Source organism: Hylobates moloch, unplaced genomic scaffold, assembly GCF_009828535.3.
Source record: "Hylobates moloch isolate HMO894 unplaced genomic scaffold, HMol_V3 SCAFFOLD_14, whole genome shotgun sequence".
Taxonomy (NCBI): Eukaryota; Metazoa; Chordata; class Mammalia; order Primates; family Hylobatidae; genus Hylobates; species Hylobates moloch.
In genome coordinates, this window is record NW_026652289.1 from 937478 (window position 1) to 954802 (window position 17325).

At 40.3% G+C, this 17325-nt stretch overlaps 1 protein-coding gene across 48 annotated transcripts in view; it reads right to left on the minus strand.

Annotated features, from left to right (window-relative positions):
- The window catches only part of PCBP3 (poly(rC) binding protein 3), a 264611-nt gene that overhangs the window by 228752 nt on the left and 18534 nt on the right, over nt 1-17325 (minus strand). For 45 of the 48 annotated variants that reach the window (XR_009209701.1, XR_009209700.1, XR_009209699.1 and 42 more), the window contains exon 1: nt 10578-10663. The exons of 2 other annotated variants lie outside the window; for them this stretch is intronic. The gene's annotated coding sequence lies outside the window, so the exon portion shown is untranslated. Of the gene's footprint in view, nt 1-10577; nt 10664-17325 lie in introns of those variants that run through there. One more of the 48 variants, XM_058427583.1, reaches the window with a different exon arrangement.

A 17325-nucleotide genomic window follows, 5' to 3' on the forward strand; every position in this document is an offset into this window, starting at 1 on the left:
TAAATTAAAGCAAGTCACATGAATTTTTTCGTTTCCCAAGGTATATAAAATTTATGTTCACACCCTACTGTAGTCTATTGTGTGCAATAGCATTATGTCTAAAAACAATATACATACCTTAATTTTAAAAATACTTTATTGCGGCCAGGCGTGGTGGCTCACACCTGTAATCCCAGCACTTTGGGAGGCTGAGGTGAGTGGACCACTTGAGGTCAGGAGTTCAAGACCAGCCTGGCCAACATGGCGAAACCTTGTCTCTACTAAAAATATAAAAATTAGCTGGGCGTGGTGGTGCACACCTATAATCCCAGCTACTCGGGAGGCTGAGGCGGGACAATCGCTTGAACCCAAGAGGCAGAGGTTGCAGTGAGCCGAGATTGCACCATTGCACACTCCAGCCTGGGCAACAGAGAGAGACTCCATCTCAAAAAAACAACAAAGAAAAAAGTAAAAATAGTTTATTGCTAAAAAAAAAAAAAAAAGCTAACAATCCTCTGAGCCTTCAGTGTGTCATCATCTTTTTAGCAGTGGGGTCTTGCCTGGATGTTGATGGCTGCTGATCAATCAGGCTGATAGTTGCTTACGGCTGGGGTGGCTGTGGCAATTTCTGAAAATAAGACAACACTAAAGTTTGCCACATCAATGGACTCTTCCTTTCACGAAAGTTTTCTCTATAGCATGTGATGCTGTTTGATAGCCTTTCACCACAGTATAACTTCTTTCAAAATTGGAGTCAGTCCTCTCAAACCCTGCTGCTGCTTTAGCAACTAAGCTTATGTAATATTCTAAACCCTTTGTTGTCATCTCAACAATGTTCACAGCATCTTCACTACTAGTAGACTGCATCTCAAGTAACCACTTTTCTGCTTCTCATCCATAAGAAGCAACTCCTTATCCGTTCAAGTTTGATCATGAGATTGCAGCAATTCAGTCACATCTTCAGGCCCCACTTCTAATTCTAGTTCTCTTGCTGTTTTCACCACATCTGCAGTGACTTCCTTCAATAAAGGATGGAACCCCTTAAAGGCATCCATGAGGGCTGGAATCAACTTCTTCCAAGCTCTGTTGATGTTGTGACCTCCTCCCATGAGTCACGAATGTTCTTAATGGTATCAAGAATGGTGAATGCCTCTCAGAAGCTTTGACCAGATCCATCAGAGGAATCACCATCTGTGGCAGCTATAGCCTTACAAAATGTATTTATTTATTTTATGTTATTATTATTATTATTATTTTTTGAGACGGAGTCTCGCTCTGTCGCCCAGGCTGGAGTGCAGTGGCATTATCTCGGCTCACTGCAAGGCAAGCTCCGCCTCCCAGGTTCACGCCATTCTCCTGCCTCAGCCTCCCGAGTAATTTTTTTGTATTTTTAGTAGAAACGGGGTTTCACCGTGTTAGCCAGGCTGGTCTCAATCTCCTGATCTTGTGATCCGCCTGCCTCGGCCTCCCAAAGTGCTGGGATTACAGGCGTGAGCCACCATGCTCAGCCACAAAATGTATTTCTTAAGTAGTAACACTTGAAAGTCAAAATTACTCTTTGACCCATGGCTTGCAGAATGGATGCGGTGTTAACGGGCATGAAAACAGCATTCATCTCCTTGCACATCTCTATGAGAGCTCTTGGGTGACCGGGTGCATTGTTCATGAGCAGTAATATTTTGAGAGGAACCTTTTTCTGGGCAGCAGGTCTCAAGAGAAGGCTTAAAAGATTCAGTAAACCATGCTATAAACAGATGTGCTGTTATCTAGGCTTTGTTGTTCCAGTATAGAGCACAGGCCAAGTAGATTTAGCATAATTCTTAAGGATCCTAGGAGTTTTGGAATAGTAAATGAGCACTGGCTTCAACTTACAGTCATCAGCTGCATTAGGCCCTAACAAAAGAGTCAGCCTGTCCTTTAAAGCTCTGAAGCCAGGCACTGACTTCTTTTCTCTAGCTATGAGTGTCCTAGATGGCATGGTCTTTCAATAGAAGGCTATTTTGTCTACATTGAAAATCTGTTCCTTAGTGTAGCTACCTTCATCAATTCTCTTACATATTCTGGAGAACAAGGTACAGCATCTACATCAGCACTTGCTGTTTTACCTTGCACTTTTATGTTACGGAGACTTCTTTACTTAAATCTCATGAACCAACCTCTACTAGCTTCAAATTCTCCTATACCTTCCTCATCTATTTCAGCCTCATAGAGGTGAAGCACATTAGGGCCTTACTCTGGAGCAGACTTTGGCTTAAAGCAATGTTGTAGTTAGTTGCACCTTCTATCCAGACCATTCAAACTTTCTCCATATCAGCAACAAAGCTGCTTCACTTTCTTATCCTTTGTGTGTTCACTGGAGTAACGTTTTTCATTTACTTCAAGAACTTCCTTTCCATTCATAACCTGGCTATTTGGCATAAGAGGCCCAGCTTTCGGCCTATCTGGGATTTCAACATGCCTTCCTCACTAAGCTTAATCATTTCTAGTTTTTCATTTCAAGTGGGAGACGTGGCCAGGCTCAGTGGCTAACGCAGCACTTTGGGAGGCTGAGGCAGGTGGATCACTTGAGGCCAAGAGTTGGAGACCAGCTTGGCCAACATAGCGAAACCCTGCCTCTACTAAAAATACAAAAAATTAGCTAGGCATGGTGGCATGCATCTGTAATCCCAGCTACTCGGGAGGCTGAGGCACAAGAATAGCTTGAACCCAGGAGGCAGAGGTTGCAGTGAGCCGAGATCACACCACTGCACTCCAGCCTGGGGAACAGAGTGAGACTCTGTCTCAAAAATAAAAATAAAAAATAAATAAAGTGAGAGATGTGTGACCTTTCCTTTCACCTGAACATGTAGAGACCACTGAAGGGTTATTAATTGGCCTAATTTCAATACTGTTGTGTCTCAGGGCATACGGAGGCCCCAAGAGAAGCAGACAGATAGAATAGTCGGCTGTGGAGCAGTCAGAACACACAGAACATCTTATGTGGGCACAGTTCATGGCACCACAAAATAATTACAATAGTAACAAAGATCGCTGACCACAGATAACCATAACAGATATAATGATAATGAAAATGTTTGAAATATCATGAGAAGTACTAAAATGTGACACAGAGACATGAAGTAAGCAATGCTATTAGAAAAATGGCACTGAAAGACTTTCTTGATGCAGGGTTGCCATAAATCTTAAATTTGTTAAAAAAAAATTCTGTAAAGTGCAATAAAATGAGTGACGCCTATATTGGAAGGCTATCAAGCTCACCATGACAGATACAAGTTTTCCACAATTCTAACTTTTGCCTGAAAATTCAATTTTATCATTTGCAACAAACACAGGCAGTTAATTCCTTTGAAGTAACAGGCTCAGTTACTTCAATTTTCAGACATTTTATGCCAAAAATACAAGTCTGAATAACCATGGTTTGTCTGTCAGTTGTTCTTTAAAGTAAAAACAGTGTTCCATTAAAAGAGGAGCTAGTTTAACTCCTAACCCAAAAAAAGCACAAGTGCTTTTCCTCAAACAATCATTGTAGTTCCATCTGCCAAAGTACATTATGCAAACTTTCAATTCCATCTCACAGAATATTAAAAACACATGTACTCACAGGTCAAAATTTAATAAAATTAATCATTCCTATGACTTCATCAAGAACATTCTTAAACGGTGTTGGCTTTTTGTATGCGAGTGGATGGCAGTGAAGAGTATGATGACTGTCAGTAGAGTTTTGGTGCCATGATCTTGATTTGTGTCAAAGCACCTGCCATTGCTTTTACACCATCAGTGCAAATGTCCACACAGTGAAACAGGAAAGAATGGCTCCATATTGTTATGAAAACAGTATTGACCTTATGAGCCCCCTGAAAGGTTTCCAGGGAGCCCGAGACTCCACAAATCGCAGAAGATTTTACAGGCTTACTGTGGTTGCTATGGCATAAAAAAAGAGGGGAAAAAAGAGGGTTTGAGTCCTAGCTCTGCTTTCACTGGCACTGCAATATGCCTAGTGCCCCCAGCCCTGAGCCAACCAGGAGTAAGAACCACCATGATTGCTCATCAACTATTACTGCCCTCAATGGGTCACATTTTTTGTAAGTTGTAAGCTCCCTTCCGGCTTGATAGTCCAATCTGGTTCTTTGCCTAATGCAGACCACAAATAAGAGCATTTGGGCCTTGCCTGTGGGTTCCCTTGGTGGTACCTGCCTGTCTGTAGGGGCATGTTCGCTTAAGTAAGATCTATCCCTGCATCAAGAACACCAAGCAGACAGGCCCAGCCCAGGACCTCAGCCTCAGCTGCCCAAGAGGTAGAGGGCTCTGCCTCCCCACCGTGTGTGTGCTCACTGAACTGACCTCCACCCCACTGCCCCCACAAACTCACTTTTGGAAATGACAGAAGGAAGACCAGGGTCAAAGTCTCCTCAGTAAGTCCTGCAAAGCACAGGACCTCGCCTCAACTATGCTCTGTTCTTCAGGTGGGAAAGCTTCTTGGGACCTTACCACAGAACTCTGGACAACAGAGGCACTCCACAGGCTCCAGGGCATCCCTATCAGCTCAGGAGAAGCTGTGTCCTGAAGATGCGGTGGCACCCAGAGCAAGAGAAATAGAAATGATGGGTGCTAGGTGGGGCATGTCCAAGAGAAAGAGGCCCCTGTGGATATCCAAATGAGCCAGGGAAGGGGGAAGTCATGTGGGGCTGGATCCCTGTTTCAGGAGCCAGGGAGAAGAGCCAGTCCCAGCATGGGTCACAGACCACTATGGGAATCTACGGGTAACATCTCATTCCAGTGCCCTCATATAAAACAAGCTACTACATCTTCTCTCAATATCAGCCTCCACACTAATCATATGAATAATACGTGGCTTATCTTTAAAAAGACTATTAAACCAAAACTTTCAGTTTCCTAAGTGGACCTAGAGAAGTATGGCTACCTCAAGTTGATCAGTTTTTTAGTAAGCAACATAACCTACTTCATTATTATTTGTTTAATTAATCAGATAATTAATGAAGTATCCTATGAAAGGGCCATATATGCAAGGCAATCCTCAAATACCAAAGGAGCCAAGAAACCAAAGAAGGAGGCAGAGAAATCCAATTTGTTGGTACTGGGTGATTTACTGGAGAATTTACAGACAGAATCATGGTCTTGGGCAGGTGCAAACAGGTAGATCTCTGCACTACAAACCCCCAGACATAGAGTTTATATCTTGGAACAAAAGTATAGTGCTCTGGAAGATATGTGTAGGATGCTACAGTCATCACAGCCTATGATCTCTGCAACAACAAGGGTTGTTTTGAAGAAAACTTACAATGAATTGGTCTTCCTACATAAAGAGTAATAACATCAACTAAACATTGTGGAGGTATTATCAGCTCAGGGTTAGTCAGAAGTTACATGGCGGATTTACATTTAAAATAAAGTCACTCGAGTCTTGTCTTGACTCACGTCAAGATAATTCAGTGAAAGACATTACTGAGAAACATGGTTCCATTAAAAAATCTCATTATCTTCAAAATTCCATAAAAACTCAAACCAGCCGTCTAGGACCCTAAGTATTATGGTGGTTATTAACTGGGTTATACCACAGATAACTGTAAATTGGACTCTCTGTGTCACTATTTTGGATTGTTTCTTTTTTGCTCAAGGATAATTATAAATAGAGCTCAGAGCTCTATAGAAAAGCACCCAACCCAGTAAAACTCATAGAGAGACAGGCTCACTGTACCTCTTCTCTCTCAATGCTGTAAGTTTCCAAGGCTGGTTTGGGTACCTTATAGTAGAAACACATGGCCTCGGAGGATGAACTTAGTGTGCTAAATAAATCATTTACCTGCCAAAAGTACTTCAGGATGAAATAACGATGTCTTCTCTACCCAGAGAGCTTTACTATTGAATGTGTTTGCATATCAGTCATCTCATGTTGCTTCCACAAGGGCCCCAGGAGAAGCTCAGGCCAGGTATTCACTTCTGCCTGTCTTCAAAGCAGAAAAAGATTCAAACCAAGAAGGCCCAGGCACTTCTTGTAGGATACTACAGAGAGAGAGGGATAATCTGGGAGTTGTCCACATCACTGCAACTTAAATACAAAACTCTTCATCAAAAATGTTTATCTTTATATCTCATTTTATTCAAAAAACCTGAAGTGTCTTAATTTTTCTTCTTGTAAGAAATCAGAAAAGGTTTGATTTTCCAGTGTTAATACAGTTAAAAACAAAAAAGATGAACTGCCATACCACACCTTTGTGACGTCTGCTTAGAAAACTGCCACAAATGTACAGCTTCATTTCCAAACAGTGGAGAGGCAGAGGGAAGTAGAAAATGGGTCAAATAATTCCCAAAGAAAGAGTCTAATCAGAAATTTTCTTCTTTCAAATTATCTATCATTAAATATATATTTCAACAGAAATAAATTAACACAGAATTGGGCTCCTTGAAGAGGGTGACACCATAATAAAAACTGCTGTCAGACAGCTGGTAATGAAAAGACCTGTTTTATACAGTGCATGTCATTTGGTGAAACCGTTTATCCTTGATCACCTGAAGGCAGACCATGCACACACCCAGCCTCCAGCTCAGGGGGAAGAGAAAAAGGAATGCCAACTGTCTAGGTGACTGTTACCCATTTTGCTCAGTTGAGCATCACAGAAAGACACGGGCTTAGGCAAAAACTAGCTGGCTTGAGAGAGACAGGAAAGCATCTAGAGACAATCCAGAAACATGGGCCTCACAATCCAGGAAAAGCTATCCCTCTGCACCCCAAGAGTAAGATATGCAACTGAACATGTTCTGAGCAGCAAAGACCCATTAAGACTCCATAATGAAGAGAGGGCTAAACTGTACACACAGGTGAGATTACAGGTGTGTCTCCACCCACACCCATGCCTATTGTATTATGTTAAGCTTCAAGATACCCTGAGTAGGGAGAGACACATGCATAAGAAAGCAAAAATATGAAGTAGCTGGAAGATTGTTACTAGAAAAGAACTTTGGCTATAGTTACTGGCATATGAAACTACCAGACGCAAATAGATCAGAAGCTACTAGAATTGGGGAGAAACTGCATTGCCAAAGAAACATGAGCCTAAAACAGTCAGTGACTGTCAAAACAACCCCAGGCCTCCAAACTTCCATAAGCAGAAAGCAGGCTGTGGGATCTTGCAGACTCTAACCCCTAAGGAAGATGTTCTCCCTATTTTAGTCCATTTTCTGTTGCTTATAACAGAATACCAAAAACTCAGTAATTTATAAGGAAAAGGAATTTACTTCTTACAGTTATAGAAGCTGAGAAGTCTAAGGTCAAGGAGGAGAATCTAGTGAGGATCTTCTTGCTGGTGGGAACTCTGCAGAGTCCTGAGGTGGTGCGGGGCATCACACAATAAGGGGCTGAGTGTGCTAGCTCAGGTCTCTCTTCCTCTTTTTATAAATCACCAATTCCACTTCCCCGATAACACATTAATCCATTAATCCATTAACCCATGAATGGATTAATCCACTCATAAGGGAACAGCCCTCAAGATCCAATCACATCTTAAGATTAAACTTCAACATGAGTTTTGGAGGGGACAAATATTCAAACCATAGCACTCCCAAGGCCTAGCCAGATGGAGGGACAGAGAAAGGAGGCCTGGAGGACAACAGACCAGTTTCTCCTGCCCCCACTCCCAGGACAGGAGGTGAAAGAATCAGACACGCCACACTGACCATGATGAACGAAGACAAAAACAAGACTGTGTCAAAATCCCTCTCCCCACTGACATAAGTGATGACTGTTTCTTTACCAATCACAGCTTTAACCTCACTCCAGTCTAATCTCCTTGTAGATAAGATTTACAGACACTCATCATAAAATTGTCCCCACTTACTGATACCATCCCACTTTCTTGAACCCTCCCCCAAATCACCTAACCAAAGCCCAAATTCCGTAACAGGTTCTTTCTAACGCCGTCTTACCACAACACCTCATGGTTCCCAGGTGAGTGTCTAGTGGCCTTTGTTTAGAAAACATTGATAGATGCTTTCCTAATACTTGCCTGCGGGATGTTGCTCTAACTGTGGACCAAGAACTGATGTTTATCTTCCATTCTCCCCTTCCAAAATGGAAGTTTTAAAAATTGCAATTGGCTTGGTTTGGCTCCACTATTGTACAGTGTGAACAGCAGATAACCTGTGTGTCAGTTCAGTCATCAAACGACAAGAGCGACAACTGGATTTGATAAAGACCACACAATGCTAGAAATCCATCCTTTGTGCAAGACACAGTAACTGGGGCAACTCTGGATTGTGTCCCTGGAGAGATGAGTGCATGACAGCTGTGAAAGAAGGGTGTGCCAAGGCGAAGGACTGAGGCAGATAACTAACTGTTCATAAAGAACTCTGCCCCCCTTTCCCAGGACAGCATTGAAACTGGGAAGCAACTGTCAACCAGGAACAACACACTGCAGATTTCATGCCTGCATCTAGATAGAACCCCGTAAGTGGATCTTGCCAGTGGAAAGTATGAAGAGATACAGATCATGGTCCTCGTCACTTTCGGGCCAACATGACTGAGAAGCATGTGTGCCTTCTCCATGTGTGCTCTCCCATCTGCCAGCTGGACTGACAGGAAGCTGGGCCTAGAGGATAAGGATGCCACCTCCGTAGCAGATGGCATGACCACCCACTGTGAGGAGCTGGGCCGAATCACCACACAGAGGAAACCTGATCACTGATGAGGAGCATCCACAGTGAACTGTTACATGAGCAAGAAGTAAATTTTACCATGTAAGGCCCTGAAATTTGTGGGATTGGAAGTTAACCAAAATATCCAAAAATTGGGGGCAAGAGATACAGAGTAAAAGCATGAATCAGATACTGAGAAACCACCCCTCAATTTGCACTGGAACCACAAAGGGCTAACCCCTCAAGGTAAAGAATAAGTCCTCAGAAGCAAGTCAGCCCTCCCAAGCACTGAGCCTTTGTTCTACTCATCCGGTTGTCCTTAAGACTACACTGATTTAAGCTCGCTCCTTTAAGAACCTTAGCAGTACCTGATGAAAACCTCTCTAAAAACAATAATCATCCCAAATTATTTCAAATTATTCCTCAAAATATTCTGCAAATACAAATGTCTAGTAGCCTAAAAGAAATTAGTGACACATTGAGGAAGAAAGAGTAGAAATCACAGAAAACAAAAACATATCTACAAAGACAAGAAGCTGGAATTACCCACCATAGACCATTTTAACAACTAAACTTGTATAATAACAAAAACCCAAACAACCCAATTAAAAATCTGGCAAATGACCTTAATAGACATTTCTCTCAAGAACACATACTACTGGGGAATAAGCACAAGAAAAAATGGTCAACATTACTAATCATTAGAGAAAAGCAAATCAAAACTACAAAGAGATATCACGTCATACCCATTAGAATGGCTATTATCAGAATAATAATAAGTGTTGGTTAGGATGTGGAGAAGCTGGAACCCTTGTGCATTGCTGGTAGAAATGTAAAATGCTGGAGCTGCTATGAAAACAATACAGTCATTCCTCAAAAAGTTAAGAAAAGTATTAGCATATGATCTAGTAATTCCATTTCTGGGTATATGCACAAATTAAGTAAAAGCAAGGGACTCAAATATTTGTATACCCATGTTCATGGCAGCATTATTCACCATAGCCAAAAGGTAGATGCAACCCAAGTGTCCATCAAAGAATGAATAAACAAAATGTGGTATGTGTGTGTGTGTATATATATATATATATATATATATATATATACACACACACACAATGGAATATTATTCAGTCTTAAAAAGGGAAGAAATTGCAACACATGCTACAACATGGATGAACCCTGAAGACATTATGCTACATTAAACAAGCCAGTCACAAAAGGAAAAATATTATGACTCCACTTATATGAGGTATCTATGGTAGTCAAATTCATAGAAACAGAAAGTAGAATGGTAGTTGCCAGGGGTTTGGGAAAGGGAGTTATTGTTTAATGGGTAAAGAGTTTCAGTTTTGCAAGATGAAAAGAGTATTGGAGATGGATGGTTGCACAACAACATGAATGTACTTAATGTCACAGAATTGTACGCATAAAACGTACTCTTTAAAATGGCAAATTTTATGTTATATATGTTTGACTAAAATTTTAAAACTATAGTTGCTATAGTTAAAAACAGAAACAATAAATTAGAAGCTACAAAAAGTAACAGTTTCAATTTTTTTAAATCTAAAACTGAAAAGTTATAAAGTCATGAATGGGTTTTAAAGCAGGCTGAGTGCTGCTGAAGAAAGAATTGGTGAATTGGAAACTAGGTCAAAATAAAATAAAATATTGAAAGTAAAGTGGAGTGGCCAAAATCCAGAAATATAAGAGAGAGCATGAGAATATATGGTGAGAAATCTAACACAAATTTAATCAGAGTCCCAGAAAGAAAGAAAAGAGATGATGCAGAAGCAACAGCTGAAGAAAATGGCAGTGAATTTTCCAGACTTATGAAAGACATCATGCCATAGATACAAGAAGCCAACATACCTCAGGCAGGGATGCATGGAACTTAGTGAAACCATAGAAACCTAAGGATAATTGGAAAAGCCTTTATGGCAATAGATTACCTCCGGAGGATTGCAGTTACATTTACTGACTTCAGAACAGGAACAAGAAAAGCCAGATGCTGTGGAAATATATCTCCAATGTGCTGAAAAAAAATAATGCCAACATTAAATTCAATATACAGAAACAAAATCTTTTAAGAATAACATGAGAGTGTGATATCAGTGAAAATAGCAAAGTAAGAACTTCCAAAAATCCCTTCTTTCACAAAAGCAATTTTTAAATGCCAAAAATTGGCCAAATCAACTTTTTTTTAGAAATCTAGAAATTTAACCAAAGGCTTGCCACAATCTGGAGAACATTTGTTAAAGAAAAATGGTTAAATATCCTAAGAACATAAATTTTGTGGTATTTTAACTTGCCCTATTCACATTCCCCCACCCCCAACCCTGCCCCAGCTCTACAGTAGTCTTGAAAACCAACCGCCTACAATCATAGTGAAAACCAACAGCCTGTCAGCAACAGAAGAGGACAAAACAGGGTTGGAGCTCCTTCAAAGTCTTATTATTTGTTATGGCTAACAGGTTCCACTTGCAAGGTTATATTTATTTGACCTGACATGGAGCTCACTGAAAAGTATTTTCCTTAGAGGTATCTGTCAAAACAAAGACAATTGTTTAATTCTGTGACTACCTGAGACAGTGAACAACAGTTGGAGCAAATAATATATTAACCCAAAAGCTTAAAAGGAAAATCTGGGGAATGAGATGCCCATAGGGTATTAAAAACTCTGTATATTTCTGGAAATCTAGAAGGCCATGGTGCATACATAGAGCTATGCACCTACTCAAGGTTGTGCGAATGCCCAGAAAAGAAATGGAGTGCCCTGAGATAGCCCTAAGCTCTCACACTGAGCTGACATTGAGACTCTGCACAATCAGAAAATGAAGACTAAGGCAATTATAAACTGGTAGGTTAAGGGCTGACACATGCCCCAACACATGCACAAGGTATCTTGGGAAAGTCTATGAGACTTACTGATCCCGGCATTTAAGGAAACCTCTGTCCAATTATTAGCTGACCACTAAGCTATTCAAGTACAGAGTCAGTGAAGACACATGACAAAGAATACAGACTTTACAGAGTTAGTTCAGGAAAGTCACTACATAAACAAATGAACAGAAACTACTATAACAAGCAACAACAACAACAAAAATGGAAGAAAGGAGAATCAGATTTCCAGAGTTGCCACATTATATTATTTAAAACATAAAGTTTTCAAAAAAGTACTATGACACACACAAAGAAACAGGAAAATATGGCCCATATACAGGGAAAGAAAAAGCAATCAATAGAAACTGTTTCCAAGGAAGACCCAGTGTTGGACTTTAAATAACCTATTTTAAACATATTTGAATAACTAAAGGAAGCCATGTCTAAAGGATTAAAGAATGGCAGTGTTGTTTCACCAAGCAGATATCAATAACAAATTATAAAAATAAACCAAATAAAAATTCTGGAGTTAAAAAATACAATAATTGAAATAGCAAAATCATTGGAGTGGTTCAACATCATATTTGAACACACAGGAGAATCAGTGAGCTTGACAATAGATCAACTGAGATTAATCAATCTAAGGAACAGAAAGTAAAGAAGTTAAAAAAAAAAATGAACTGAACTCAGAGCCCTGTGGGAAACCACCAAGAATACCAACAGATGGCCAACCATGGTGGCTCACACCTGTAATCCCAACATTTTGGGAGGCTGAGGTGGAATGATGGCTTAAGGTTGGGAGTCCAAGACCAGCCTGGGCAACATAGTGAGAACTCATCTCTACAAAAATGGAATGAATGAATGAATGAATGAATGAGAGAAAGAAAGAAAAAGGAAGGGAAGGGAAGGGAAGGGAGAAAGACAGAAAGACAGAAAGAAAAGAAAAGAAAAGAAAAGAAAGAAAGAAAGAAAGAAAGAAAGAAAGAAAAGAAAGAGAGAGAGGGGGAGAGAAGGAAGGAAGGAAGGAAGGAAGGAAGGAAGGAAGGAAGGAAGGAAAGAAAGAAAAAGGAAAGAAAGAAAGAAGAAAGAATGAACAGATGCATAATGAGACTCTCAGAAGGAGAGAAAATAAAGGGGTACAAAGAATATATGAAAGGATTATAATTGAAAACCTCCCAGATCTGATGGAAAAAATTATACATTCAATAACCTCAATAAGCTTCAAGGATAAACTCAAAGACATCCACACCTAAATATATTATAATCAAACTATCAAAAGACAAAGAATTGTGAAAGCAGCAAGAAAGTAACTCATTAAAAAGGGATTCTCAAATCGCTTGAACCCGGGAGGCAGAGGTTGCAGTGAGCTGAGATCGTGCTATTACACACCAGTCTGGTGACAGAGCAAGACTCCATCTAAAAAAAAAAAAAAAAAATTCTCAATAAGAACAATAGCAGATTTCTCACTAGAAACCATAGAAACTAGAAGGCTGTAGGATAACACATGCAAAATCATGAAAGAAAAAGACTGTCAAACAAGAATTCTATATCCAGAAAAATTATTCTGCAAAAACAAAGGAGAAATTAAGACACTCTCAAATAAAAGCTGAGAGAATATGTCACTAGAAAACCTACCTAACAAGAAACAGTAAAAGAAGTCCTTCAGGCTTAAATTAAAGGACACTAGATAGTACAGAAAATCCAAGTGAATGAATAAACAGCACCAGTAGATATAACTATAATGGTAAATATAAAAGACAGTATAAATGTAACTTGTTTGTAACCCTTTCCTCCTACTCGATGTAAAAGATAACTACATATCATCAATGAACAGAAATAATATTATTTCCTCTTTTCCAAATTGGATGCCTTTTATTTCTTTCTCTTACCTGGCTGCTCTGGCTAGGACTTCAGTATTATGATGAATAAGGGTGGTGAAAATGGACATCCTTGTTTTGTTCCAATTCTTAGAGGGAATGCTTTAGGTGTTTCCTCATTCAGAATGATGTTGGCTGTGGGTCTTTCATATATGATTTGAATTATTTTGAGGTATGTTCCTTCTATGCCTAGTTTATTGAGGGTTTTTTCATGAAAGGATGAATTTTATTAAATGCTTTTTCTGCATTTATTGAGATAATCATATGGTTTTTGTTTTTAATTCTGTTTATGTGGTAAATCACATTTAATGATTTACATATGTTGAACCATCCTTGCATCCCTGGAATAAAACCCACTTAATTGTGGTGTATTATCCTTTTGATACGTTGTTGGATTTGGATTGCTAGTATTTTGTTGGGGATTTCTGCATGTATTTTCATCAACGATATTGGTCTCTAGAGTTTTCTTTTTCATTGTATCCTTGCCTGGCTTTGGTTTTGGAGTAATACTAGCTTCACAGAATGAGTTAGGGAGAAGGCCCTCCTCCTCAATTTTTTTGGAATAGTTTCAGTAGGATTAGTACCAGTTCTTCTTTACACATCTGGTAGAATTCAGCTGTGATTCCATTTGGTCCTGGGCTTTGTTTTATTGGGAGAATTTTTATTACTGATTCAATCTCGCTACTTGTTATTGGTCTGTTCAGGATTTCTAATTTCTTCCTGGTTCAATCTTGGAAGGTTGTATGTTTGGATATGATCTTGTACCTAGAAAGCCCTAAAGACTCTTCTAAATGATTCCTGGATTTGATAAATGAATTCAGTAGAGTTTCAGGATACAAAATTAACTAACAAAAATCAGTAGCACTTCTTTTTTTTCAAAGGTGGGGTCTCACTCTGTGACACAGGCCGGGGTGCAGTGGTGTGATCAAGGCTCACTGTAGCCTCAAACTCCTGAGCTCAAGTGATTCTCCCACCTTAGCCCCCAAGCAGCTAGGACTACAGGCATGTACCACCATGCTTGCCTAATTTTTTTTTTTTATTTTTTGTAGATTTGGGGTCTTATCATGTTACCCAGGGCAGTCTTGAACTCCTGGCCTCAAGTGATCCTCCTGCCTTGGCCTCCCAAAATGCTGGAATTATAGGCATGAACCACTGTACCCCAGCAGTAGTATTTCTAACACCAATAACAATCAAGCTGAAAACCAAATAAAGAACTCAATTTCATTTGTGATAGCTACAAAAAAATAACAAAATACCTAGGAATACATTTAACCATGGAGGTGAAAGATTTCTACAAGGACAACTGCAAAATGCTGATGAAAGAAACTGTAGATGACACAAACATATGGAAAAACATCCTATGCTCATGAATTGGAAAAACCAGTATCATAAATTGACCATACTGCCCAAAGCAATCCACAGATTCAATGCAATTCCTATCAGAACACTAATGTCATTTTTCATAGAGTTAGGGAAAACAATCATACAATTCATATGGAACCAAAAAGAGCCCAAATAACCAAATCAAAAAGAACAAGGCTACAGGCATCACATTACCTGACTTCAAATTATACTATAAGGCTACAGTAACCAAAACAGCATGGTACTGGTATTAAAAGAGACACATAGATCAATGGGGACAGAATAGAGAATCAGAAATAAAGCCACATACCTACAGAAAACTGATCTTTGAAAAGTTAACAAAACACTGGGGAAAACCCCTTTATTCAATAAATGATGCTAGGAAAACTGGATAGCCATATGCAGAAGAAAACTAGACCCTTATTTCTCACCATATACAAAAATTAACTTGAGATGGATTAAAAACTTAAATGTAAGACCTAAAACTATAAAAATTCCAGAAGAAAACCTAGGAAAGACGTAGTGACCAGCCCCACAGGGTCAGTGGGTTTTCCTCCCTGTGCAGAGATGAGAGATGGCAGAAATAAAGACACAAGACAAAGAGATAAAAGAAAAAACAGCTGGGCCCGGGGGACCACTACCACCAAGACACAGAGACCGGTAGTGGCCCCGAATGCCAGGCTGCGCTGTTATTTATTGGATACAAGACAAGGGGGCAGGGTAAGGAGTGTGAGCCATCTCCAATGATAGGTAAGGTCACGTGGGTCACGTGTCCACTGGACAGGGGGCCCTTCCCTGTTTGGCAGCCAAGGTGGAGAGAGAGAGAGAGAGGAGACAGCTTACGCCATTATTTCTGCATATCAGAGACTTTTAGTACTTTCACTAATTTTGCTACTGTTATTTAGAAGGCAGAGCCAGGTGTACAGGATGGAACATGAAAGCAGACCAGGAGTGTGACCGGTGAAGCACAGCATCACAGGGAGATGGTTAGGCCTCCGGATAACTGCGGGCGGAAGTGACTGATGTCAGGCCCTCCACAAGAAGTGGTGTAGTAGTCTTCTTTAAACTCCCCCAGGGAAAGGGAGACTCCCTTTCCCGGTCTGCTAAGTAGCGGGTGCTTTTCCTTGGCACCGATGCTACCGCTAAACCACAGTCCACTTGGCAATGGGCATCTTCTCAGACACTGGCATTACCGCTAGGCCAAGGAGCCCTCTAATGGCCCTGTCTGGGTGTGACAGAGGGCTCACACTCTTGTCGTCTGGTCACTTCTCACCATGTTCCTTCACCTCCTATCTCTGTATGGCCTGGTTTTTTCTAGGTTATGATTGTAGAGTGGGGATTATTATATTTGAATAAAGAGTAATTACTACAAACTAATGATTAGTGATACTTATATATAATCATATCTATGATCTGTATCTAGTATAACTCTTGTTATTTTATATATTTTATTATACTGGAACAGCTCGTGCCCTCAGTCTCTTGCCTCAGCACCTGGGTGGCTTGCTGCCCACAGAAAAACTCTTCTGGACATTGGCCTAGGCAAAGAATTCATGACTAAGACCTCAAAAGCAAATGCAGGCCAGCCACAGTGGCTCACGCCTGTAATCCCAACACTCTGGAAGGCTGAAGGCAGGCAGATTGCTTGAGCCCAGGAGTTCAGGACCAGCCTAAGCAATATGGTGAAACCCCATCTCTACAAAAAAAAAAAAAATACAAAACTTGGTCAGGTATATTGGCACATACCTGTAGTCCCAACTACTTGGGAGGCTGAGACAGGAGGATCACTTGAGCCTGGGAGGCAGAGGCTGCAGTGAACCGAGATCAACAATAACAAAAATAGACAAATGGGACTTAATAATAACTTAAAAGTATCTACACAGCAAAAATAATCATCAACAGAGTGAAGAGACAACCTGCAGAATGGGAAAAATATCTGCAAACTATACATCCAACAAAAGACTAATATCCAGGATCTACAAGAAACTCAAACAACTCGACAAGAAAAAAAACATAACCCCATTAAAAGTGAGCAAACATGAACAGGCATTTTTCAAAAGATATACAGATGGCCAAAAAACATTTGAAAAAGTGCTCAACATCACTAATCACCAGAGAAATGCAAATTAAAACAACGAGATATCATCTTACAACACCTCAGAATGGCTATTATTAAAAAGTCAAAAAATGACAGATGTTGGCAAGTATGCAGAGAAAAGGAACACAAATGTAAATTAGTACAATCTCTATGGAAAACAGTGTGGAGATTTCTCAAAGAACTAAAAATAGAAATAGAACTACCATTCGATCTGGCAGTCCCACTACTGGCTAGATAGTGGATACCCAAAGGAAAAGAAATCACTGTATTGGCCGGGCGTGGTGGCTCACGCCTGTAATCGCAGCACTTTGGGAGGCCGAGACGGGCAGATCACGAGGTCAGGAGATCAGGACCATCCTGGCTAACACCGTGAAACCCCGTCTCTACTAAAAATACAAAAAATTAGCTGGGCGAGGTGGCGGGCGCCTGTAGTCCCAGCTACTCGGGAGGCTGAGGCAGGAGAATGGCGTGAACCCCGGG